Source organism: Aotus nancymaae, unplaced genomic scaffold (genome assembly GCF_030222135.1).
Source record: "Aotus nancymaae isolate 86718 unplaced genomic scaffold, 86718_ANA_hifiasm-v0.15.2.pri h1tg000057l, whole genome shotgun sequence".
Classification (NCBI taxonomy): Eukaryota; Metazoa; Chordata; class Mammalia; order Primates; family Aotidae; genus Aotus; species Aotus nancymaae.
Window position 1 is genome coordinate 30,273,032 of NW_026988471.1, and position 9,376 is coordinate 30,282,407.

Genomic DNA, 9,376 nt, shown 5'->3' on the forward strand with positions numbered 1-9,376 from the left:
TGAGTTAACTCATCAGAATTAGCAGAATGATCTGGAGAGGAGAATAGGCTTGTTTATTCTCCCTATGTGATGCTGACTGGAGTCTATACATCTTCAGTCCTTTATTTAATTTTTCCATCCATCCATCGATCTTTTTTTCACTCAGATGCTGAGCACCTCTTACAGAAAATATCCTGAGGGAGAATAAAGAGATTCATTTCTTTAGTCATTCAAAAATAAAGTTCACCTGAGTGTAGAGACAATTCTATATGGATCAAAGAGCTTACAGCCTAGTGGGGGGAAGACACATTTATGCAAATATTGATAATACAGTGAGGGAACTTGAAAGGGGGGTGCTCAAGAAAGTCAGAAATGGCTTCAAACTGGGGAGAGGTGGTCAGAGAAAGCCTGTGGCAGGGTGGGCACTAGAACTGAGAAACCGTCTACGGCCAACCTCTTGGGCCTCTTTTTTTCCTTCCTAATCTAAGAAAGATAGGCAGAATTTTTACATAAAGCACAGCACAGAGCATTCTCAGCGCACCAAATCATGACAGACTGAGAACCATGGAAGTATTTGTGGAAAAGCACAATTAGAATTTGGCCTCTCAGGACTGTGCTGTTTATTCACAGGCCATTTTCAAGTGAAAATTATATCAGGATCTTTCAAGTTGAAATGTTAAGTGCCTGGAGGGAAAGAAAAATGGCGATGGAGGAGTCTCAGTTATCCCGGCCGAGGGATGAGGACACTGGGGGCACTTCACGGGCACTGGGGGCACTTCACAGGCATAGACTCCTAATTAGTGCTGTTTACCACAGGTCGGTTCTCCTGTCCTCTGTCTCGTGGGAGGATTGTGCTTTTCACCCCTTTGAAGTAGGCGAGCTGTGTGACTTGTTTTGGCTTATGAAATAGATGTGTAAGCAACATGTCAACATGTCTCTTCCTTGCAGAGACAAATGTGCAATTTGCCACATTCTACTTTTTCTGGCTCTCCAGCAATGTGTGTGCGAGTGTGTGTGAAAATGGAGCCTACGTCCCAGGTCATGCTAAAACCCCTTCCCAACCTATACGGACAGATGCCATGAACAAGACATAAACTCTGTCATTTTAATGTTAAGCCATTGAGAGTCATGGGGCTGTCACATGATATAGCCTATTCCATCATGACCAGCAGACCTGGTAAGTCTTTCAATAGTTTAGCCCATGGAGCAAGTGAAAAGGAAAGTAAGTTCTTTGGAAACCGAGTTCCTGCCATCTTCTTCTTCCTTTTTTTTTTTTTGAGACGGAGTTTCGCTCTTCAGGCTGGAGTGCAATGGTGCGATCTCGGCTCACTGCAACCTCCGCCTCCTGGGTTCAGGCAATTCTCCTGCCTCAGCCTCCTGAGTAGCTGGGATTACAGGCACGCGCCACCATGCCCAGCTAATTTTTTGTATGTTTAGTAGAGATGGGGTTTCACGATGTTGACGAGGATGGTCTCGATCTCTTGACCTCGTGATCCACCCGCCTCGGCCTCCCAAAGTGCTGGGATTACAGGCGTGAGCCACCGCGCCCGTTCCCCAGGCTGGAGTGCAATGGCGTGATCTCAGCTCACCACAACCTCCGCCTCCTGGGTTCAAGCAATTCTCCTACCTCAGCCTCCCGAGTAGCTGGGACTACAGGCTGCGCCACCATGCCCAGCTAATTTTTGTATTTTTAGTAGAGACCGGATTTCACCATGTTGACCAGGATGGTCTCAATCTCTTGACCTATGATCCACCCGCCTCGGCCTCCCAAAGTGCTGGGATTATAGGCTTGAGCCACTGTGCCCAGCCATTCCTGCCTTCTTAAGAGCTGAAGTCACTTGAAGCTGAAGGGATGGGTGATTCACATAAAGCCCTTCAGTGTCTGAGTTGTATTCTGCCATATCCTCGCCCCACCCTTCAGTGTGGCTTTTTATGTTGGAGAATTTTCCACTTAACAGTGTCAAACGCTAATAAGACTTGCCTTCTCTCTGCAGGAATGTAGGTACTGGGGATTGACTGGGTATTTATTTGTCTGCCTAGGGTTACACAGGGAGGTATCCATGTTGGAAAGAGGAAAACTACAGTTCCCAGACTCCCTTGCAGCCAGGTTCAGGATGTGATTTTAGGTCCTGCCAATCAGATATACTTGTGGGAGACTTTGCTGTAGCAGATCCTGCCAGAGGTGGACCCAGCAGCTATACAGCTATGACAGCAGCTTCCTGGCTTCACAGCTTCCTATTCCTGCTCAAAAAGCTGGAAGTCTTGTTTGTGAGGTCAGAGAAACAATGGCAACACTAGTAGACAGCGTTGTAAGTGACCATCCACCACTTTGTTTGCTCACCTACCTATGATGCCTGAGCATTGCTGCCATGTACAGATTGCACAGAGGGGACCTGGGCTGCCTCAGGAGAGGCTTCATGGAGGCTTCATGTCTGTGTGTGTGTGTGTGCGTGTGTGTGCATACCTATGTGTGTTTGGGTCAGATTGGGACGGTACACAGAAGTGGTTCCTGCAAGATAAGTGAAGACAGGAGAAGACGTGGCAGGGTTTCTCAGAGAGAATGCTGCAGGGGAATTTTCAAAGCAAGAATTCCTTCCTAAGGATTAATTGGGATGCATATGTGCATGTAAGACACTCGAGGCTATAAAATATAGACATGTCAGAAGTAGTAGTTCTATCTCCTTCCCTTAGAATTACATGAAGTGTAGGGTACCCTTCCCCACCCCAGGGAGCATCACTGAAGCGTAGTGATGGCAGCCATGGCCCGAGGGCAGGTAAGCACAGAAAAACACGGACTCCACAGAGAGAGACTGTCAGGAGCTGGAGCTTGAGCGTCTGGCAATCTGAGTTCCTCCGTCAGAACAAGCCATGGGGCCGCTCTGTGCCTCTGTTTATTCTTTCCCCAAGCAGGGTCACTTCAGACATTTGGAGAGAGGAGGCTACAAGGAGATGGGAAAGTTCACCAACAATGTAAACACTCTACATGAGAGAGTTTTGTTGCCATGTGCTAGAAGAGGCATGCTTCAGGGAAGAGGTGAGAATCCTATACATGGGAAGGAAGGAAAGAATCAAGCCCTGTAAAAGTACAAGGGAAAAAGAGACTAGAAGAGATGTGGAGCCGGGGCATCCTGCCAAGGATCTGGGTGCAGCAATGCTTACAATGTTGCATATTTGAAAGGTGCCAGGAGCCTGGAAATGGCCTGTGGGGGGTCTGCAGCCCTCACCTACTGTGGCCACTGCCACATCCCGAAGTCCCTGTCTAGCTTCACAGCCATCATGATCTGGTGCTGACAGGGGGCTGTGAACACTCAAGGGGCACTCACTGGGGTGGGTTTGGGTATGACGTGGCATGGCAGTCTGGTTACAATGCAGACCATCTGAGAACTCCAAGGGTGATAGCAGATCTTCCAGTGTGTTGAATGCATGACTCTAATGGCAGATGTTTCTCTTCATTTGCAAAGTGTCAGAATCACGCTATGTTATAAAGTTTCCTTTTCTGACAGCCAGTGCTTTTTATAGCATTTCTTAAACCTCCTTTAAGACAAGGAGCTAAGGCCATGGAAAATGCCAGATCACTATGGAGAGAAGAGGACCCATCACTGCATCCTAGTCCCATCACAGGCCGGAACGAGGATTTGGTTCACCTTCGAAAGAATCTCAAGCTTAGTGGCATCATGGTACCATTGGTGAAATCTGACTTCAGTCCAGGTTTCCTTTCTCACAGGCCACTCCCCCTCCCATTCTTCTGCCCATCCAGGCCCAGCTCAGGATGCCAGAGGACCACCCCTCCCTCAACTGGGCATTCTTTCCTCTCTAGGCCACTAATGCATGCATACATGCGTGCGTGCGCACACACACACACACACACGAACACACACACTCTGTCTCTCTCTGTCTCTGTTTCTCCCTCTCTCACACACACTCTCTCCATTCCCAGCATCCATGTCTGCTCCATCCCACCGGGCTGGGTTTTGTTATGGGATAGCTGGCTGATCTGAGGAACCAAGAGGCTGCATGTGTGACTATGGGGTCAGATGCTGCAGCCCTGACTTTGGTCACAGATATGAGTTCAACAGGAGCCTCCTGAGCCCAGTGAGAGGGGTTCCTGTCAGTCTAGCAAGAAAAGCAGCAAGAGAGGAGTGTCAGGCAGGTGTTAGGACCTGACACCATGTGAACACCTGCTTACAAGCTGAATTCCCCTCTGGATCTTCTCTGCTTCCTAAATGCCTCCAACAGCTTTCTTGGCCATACAAGGCAATTCCCCTCATCCCAGAAAAGCCTAGTATTCAGGAATATGCAATGGAATGAAAAGATATAACTCACTGCAAGGAACTCAGCTGGTGCTTCTTGCCCTGCTCAGAGTAACCCTTCTGGCCTCAAGCAGCTGCAGCTTATCCTCTTGATACCCTGGTGAATTCAAGAGCCACAGGAACTCAGGCCCAAGATAACATTAGCCTTGAACTCTTCAGCAACATTTCCTGGAACTTCTTGAGATGAAGAGAAAATAAGAAAACTAACTCTGAGCTACAGCACTTGGAGATTACTCCTCAGCCCCGGAGATTTACTTTACTAGTCTGTAATCCTGGTTTAGTATTCTGGTAAAAGAAGCCCTGCTTTATGCACCAAGGGTTTCACTCAGGCTAATGACTAGAAAATGACAAAAATCCTCAAGCTAGGATTTTCCAAGACCCAGTGCAAATATCTCCTCCAAGCCAATGTGACACCCCACTCCCACCATCCCTGCCATCTGCAAACCCTTAGAGCTTTGGAAGTGCTACCTGCCTGATGCCACCTAATAGCACCATCACTTGCACAAGTGTTTAATTCCACCTATCTAGATAATAAGCTTCTTATGGGCACAGAATATGCTTTGCACAGAACAGTATATATCTTGCTACTCCTCCAGGTCCCCTTTCAGGGGTAAAGGACTTATTTCTCCAGCTGCTGCACTTCAAGCTGTCTCCAGAAATTTCCCTCACCTGCAAAGATCTGCCTCCCCACTGCTTACGACACACCCTCTTCCCAAGGGCAGCTGTACCCAATGACTGGTCAATAAGGGCATATGAAGGTCTGGCCCCCTTGCTTCAACCTGGAACAGTTCTGAAGGGATATCCCAGCTCCAGAACTCCCTATGGGGTCAGCTGAGCCCTTGTGACTGCATTACAGTCCCACCGCTCCCTCTGCCCAATCTTGCTTCTCTTCCTTCCCCTTTCCAAGTGTAAAACCAAAGGCACTCTTTAATAAATGTTTTGCATGATGAGCTCCATCTCAGGGTCTGCTTCCCAGGGAACATGACCTGCAACAGTGTCTAGCAAATAGAAGCTACTCAATAAATACTTGTTGGCATTAATGAACCACCAATTGCTTAATGACAAATCCAGAGGATGGCCTCCTGGGGATTACTTAGCTGACCATATGAATAGGTGCAGTGGCCTTGCCAGAAAATATGTACCACATGGCACCAGATCCTTGGCAGGCCACTTTGAATCACTGGGAGAAGATGGAGCCATGGAATGTGCAGGACTTCTCCTGTGAACGTGGCCCCAAAGTTACCCCTTGGCTGGAGTGACAGCTCCAGCTACAGGGTCGTTCTTACAGAATGATAAGGACCACAGGGTTCATTCTGTGCAGAATGAGACCATTGCTCAGATTGTTCCATCTGCTGTTTCTTATTTTCTTAGAAAAGCAAATCTCTCCTGTTATAGGACATGCTACAGCTCAGAGACAGAATTTGGCAGATGAGAGGGAAGGCATCCTTTCCTGGGGTCCAGCTCCAGCCCCAGCTTTACATAAAGCAAGCATTCAAGGGAGGGACACTTCCTTAGGAAGGAAATTGATGAAGATACTGCCCTTAAGCAGCAGCCTAGAACAACTGCATATAAAAAGTGAGACTTTCTAACATTCAATCTAAAAGCCCCAATGATAACGATGAGATATTTTCAACTGCAGACTTCAGGATATGAAAGATCAGTGGATGACAAAGAACTATGACAACAGAAGACCTGAGTGGGGTTAGGATACCAACAGCTGGTTCCAAAATCTAAGACACCATGGATTGGCAGCAAGGCCTGGAACCTGCTGGTGATAGGAGTCAGAGAGCAGCACGGCTTCCGTGACCAGTTGGTGTGTCTTTTCTGGCACAGACCTGGGGAACTGTGGCACATTCATCTTAGGACTACAGTTTCACCAGTTCCTTAGTGAAGAGGAGTCAAATTTAATATCAAGGCCATACTGTATCTTATATATAGTTTATTATATACATAATTGCATGTTGTAAATAGTTAATAGTTTTGTAAACCACGAAGACCTTATTCCATATTCTTACTCACTTTACCATCTTTGGAAGGTCTTGAGAAAAAGAATCCTCTGCAGATACTTTTAAAGGAGTAACAACCTGGCCATAGTGAATTCCAATTGGTCTTCGTGGTGACGATCCTAGTGGTCGGAGTTTGTAGGCAACACTCCGTCATGGAATATGCCTTTAGAAGGTCTGTTCCTGATTGTGTATGGCCTAGGCTACAGGACCTCAGGATTTGGGGACTGAACATGACCTGGGAAATCACCGTGTCCCCCCAAATCTCAGACACCCACTGATGAAGTTCTGTCTCCTTGTGACTGTCCCTGGCCACTCACATGTCCAGACCAATTACTTCTGGATGCAGTATCTTCCAGCAGTGACTGTCTAGTCGTTATAATACTATGGCTTTGAAACATGCTCAAAGAATTACATTAAGAAAGCAGTTAGAGTCACTAAAAATTTGTCAAACCTACTGAATGTATAACACTAAGAGTGAACCCTAGTGTAAACTATGGCTTCGGGTGACAACGATGTGTCAGTGTAGATTCTATTGTAACAAATGTAATTTTTGGTGCAGGAGGTTGATAATGTGGAAAGTTGTGTGGGGTGGGGTACAAACTCCCTGTACTTTCTGTTTAACTTCTCTGTGAACCTAAAATTGCTTTAAAGATTATTTATTGGCCAGGGGCAGTGGCTCATGCCTCTAATCCCAGCGTTTTGGGAGGCCGAGGTGGGTGGATCACCTGAGGTCAGGAGTTCAAGACCAGTCTGGCCAACATGGTGAAACCCTGTCTCTACTAAAAAGGCAAAAATTAGCCAGGCATGGTGGTGGGCCCTGTAATCTCAGATACTCAGGAGGCTAAGGCAAGAGAATTCCTGGAACCAGGGAGGCAGAGGTTCCAGTGAGCAGAGATCATGCCACCGCACTCCAGTCAGGGCTGACAACATTGAGACTCAGTCTCAATAATAATAATAATAATGTTTACTAATGAAAAAAAGAAAGAAATCCTGGTCCTCTCTGTACAGGTGGACCTCAATATCTATATGTAGCAGTAAAGGAAATACTGTCTGGTATGAGCTGAATCACTGGAGTTGGGTCCTCTGGCTCCTTCTTTCCCATCAAAATAAAATTAAAAAATAATAAACTCAATGACTGCTGGGTATTATGGTGAGAGTTTTGTGTTTTGAGCTGGGGTTTGAGGCCTGGTTATTTGATTAATTATCTGCTTATCTGGGGAGCACTTGATTTCCTTGTCCTGTGGTCCCCTTCTCTGTACCCCACATAAGTTCTCTTGCTGAATGCCCACCTTCCATCATGGACAAGCTTTGAGATCATCATGTCCTATCATTTCTATTAGTTGTTGGTCTCATGCAATTCATATATGGAAAAAACTAACCCAGGGTGACTTATTGTGGAAGGAAAGGGAGATAAGTCACGAAAGGGAAATATACTTTTTTTCTTCGCAGCTCAGGAAATGCAACTCTCTAGATAAGTTGTTGTTAACACCTTAATTTTCTTCCAATGCAAAAATAAAATTTCCCTTGAAAACCAAGTGTATCTTTCATGTGGCCCAAACCACAGTCATTTTTTTAGATAAAAAGGGCATATTTGTGATGGGGGAAAGATGATCTGTTTCAGTCCACCCTCCCATCACTGAGCATTCACTAAGCAAGGATTAAAAGCAAAATAACCTCTCCAGTGCCCTTCCTCTGACTCTTCCCACTGCCCGCAATGGTTTCATACAAAGTTATTTCAGTAATTGTAGTTTCTGGCCCTAATCCAGCTTTTTTTTTTTTTTTTTTTTTTGGCCGAAGTGTTGGGAACACTGCAGTGTCGACAGGGCTTCAGCATCCACAAGTGTGTGTGTGTGTGTGTGTGTGTGTGTGTGTGAGAGAGAGAGAGAGAGAGAGAGAGACAGAGAGAGAGAGAGAGAGAGAGAGACAAACTGTGTGTGTGCTTGCTTATGTGTTATATGTTTTTGTCCCATTTCTTTAGCAGTGCAACAGTTTTGAAGAGCACATGGGAAGAACTTTGCAAAGCACACCTTACCACAACCTTCCTATCCTGTTTCTATTAAGCAATTCCAGCTTTGGAAAGAAAACATTGAGAAGGGACTCTACTTGAGCAATTCAAAGATTCCAGACAATGTTTGCATATTGTTAAACAGTCCTCTCTCAAGGCCACAAGGCCCATTACCAGTGCCTCTGCAGCATATTACCCAGGCAGGTTATTGAACCCTTCTTTGAACCACTTCTGTAAAATACAGGCAATCAAACCCACTGTCACAGGGTTCTCATGAGAATAAAGTGAAACAACGTCTGTAATGGAGCTAGCACAGAGGAGATGCTCAATACATTGCGATTGCCTTCCTCCCTTTCACCCCTTTGCAGTTCTTGGGCGAAGGCATGGCTCTATCCCCTTTCCTCCTGACATTGCCTGCCGACAACCTCCAGCAGAAGGCAGGTAGGACCCACTCTGATTGTTAGCACAATCCCCTCTTTTCAGCCCTGTCATAAGTCCACAGTGACCTCTCCCTTTCCTAACTTGATAGTACCCACAAATGCAGCACCTAATAACATGCAACTGAGTGCTTAAGGGTTCACGTGTCATTCTTTTATCTGCCAACAAGGCTGTAAGCTAACAGAGGGCAGCCTTATGTTTCCTACTCCTACTTGTAGGCGATCTGCTGGTCTTTGGCACTGGACATGCCAGCACAGGCCCAGCGAGTGGAGTCCCTCAGGGCAGCAACCTAAGAAGCCTCCAGGCTGGTCCGGCTGTGCCCGTCACACACCAAAGCTGGTGAGTCTGAGATCTGGCCTTGCAACCAAGGGAGAGTCCTCCAACCTTCCCAAAGCCCAAGGCTTCTGTCCCCTCTGCCTGCTGACGTTGAGTCACAAAAATGGTGACAAGGACAAATCTTGGAAGGCAAGAGTGGGCCTGATGTCAACAGTTCATCTGGGGCTCCCCTTTGCTCAATGGACACCCAGACATCTCACATAACCTCAACTTCTGTTACCATCACTTACTCCAGAGCATAGTGAAAGTACCTCCTTGAATACTGAAGCCTTCTATTTTGCTTTTCTGAACTCTTGGTATTA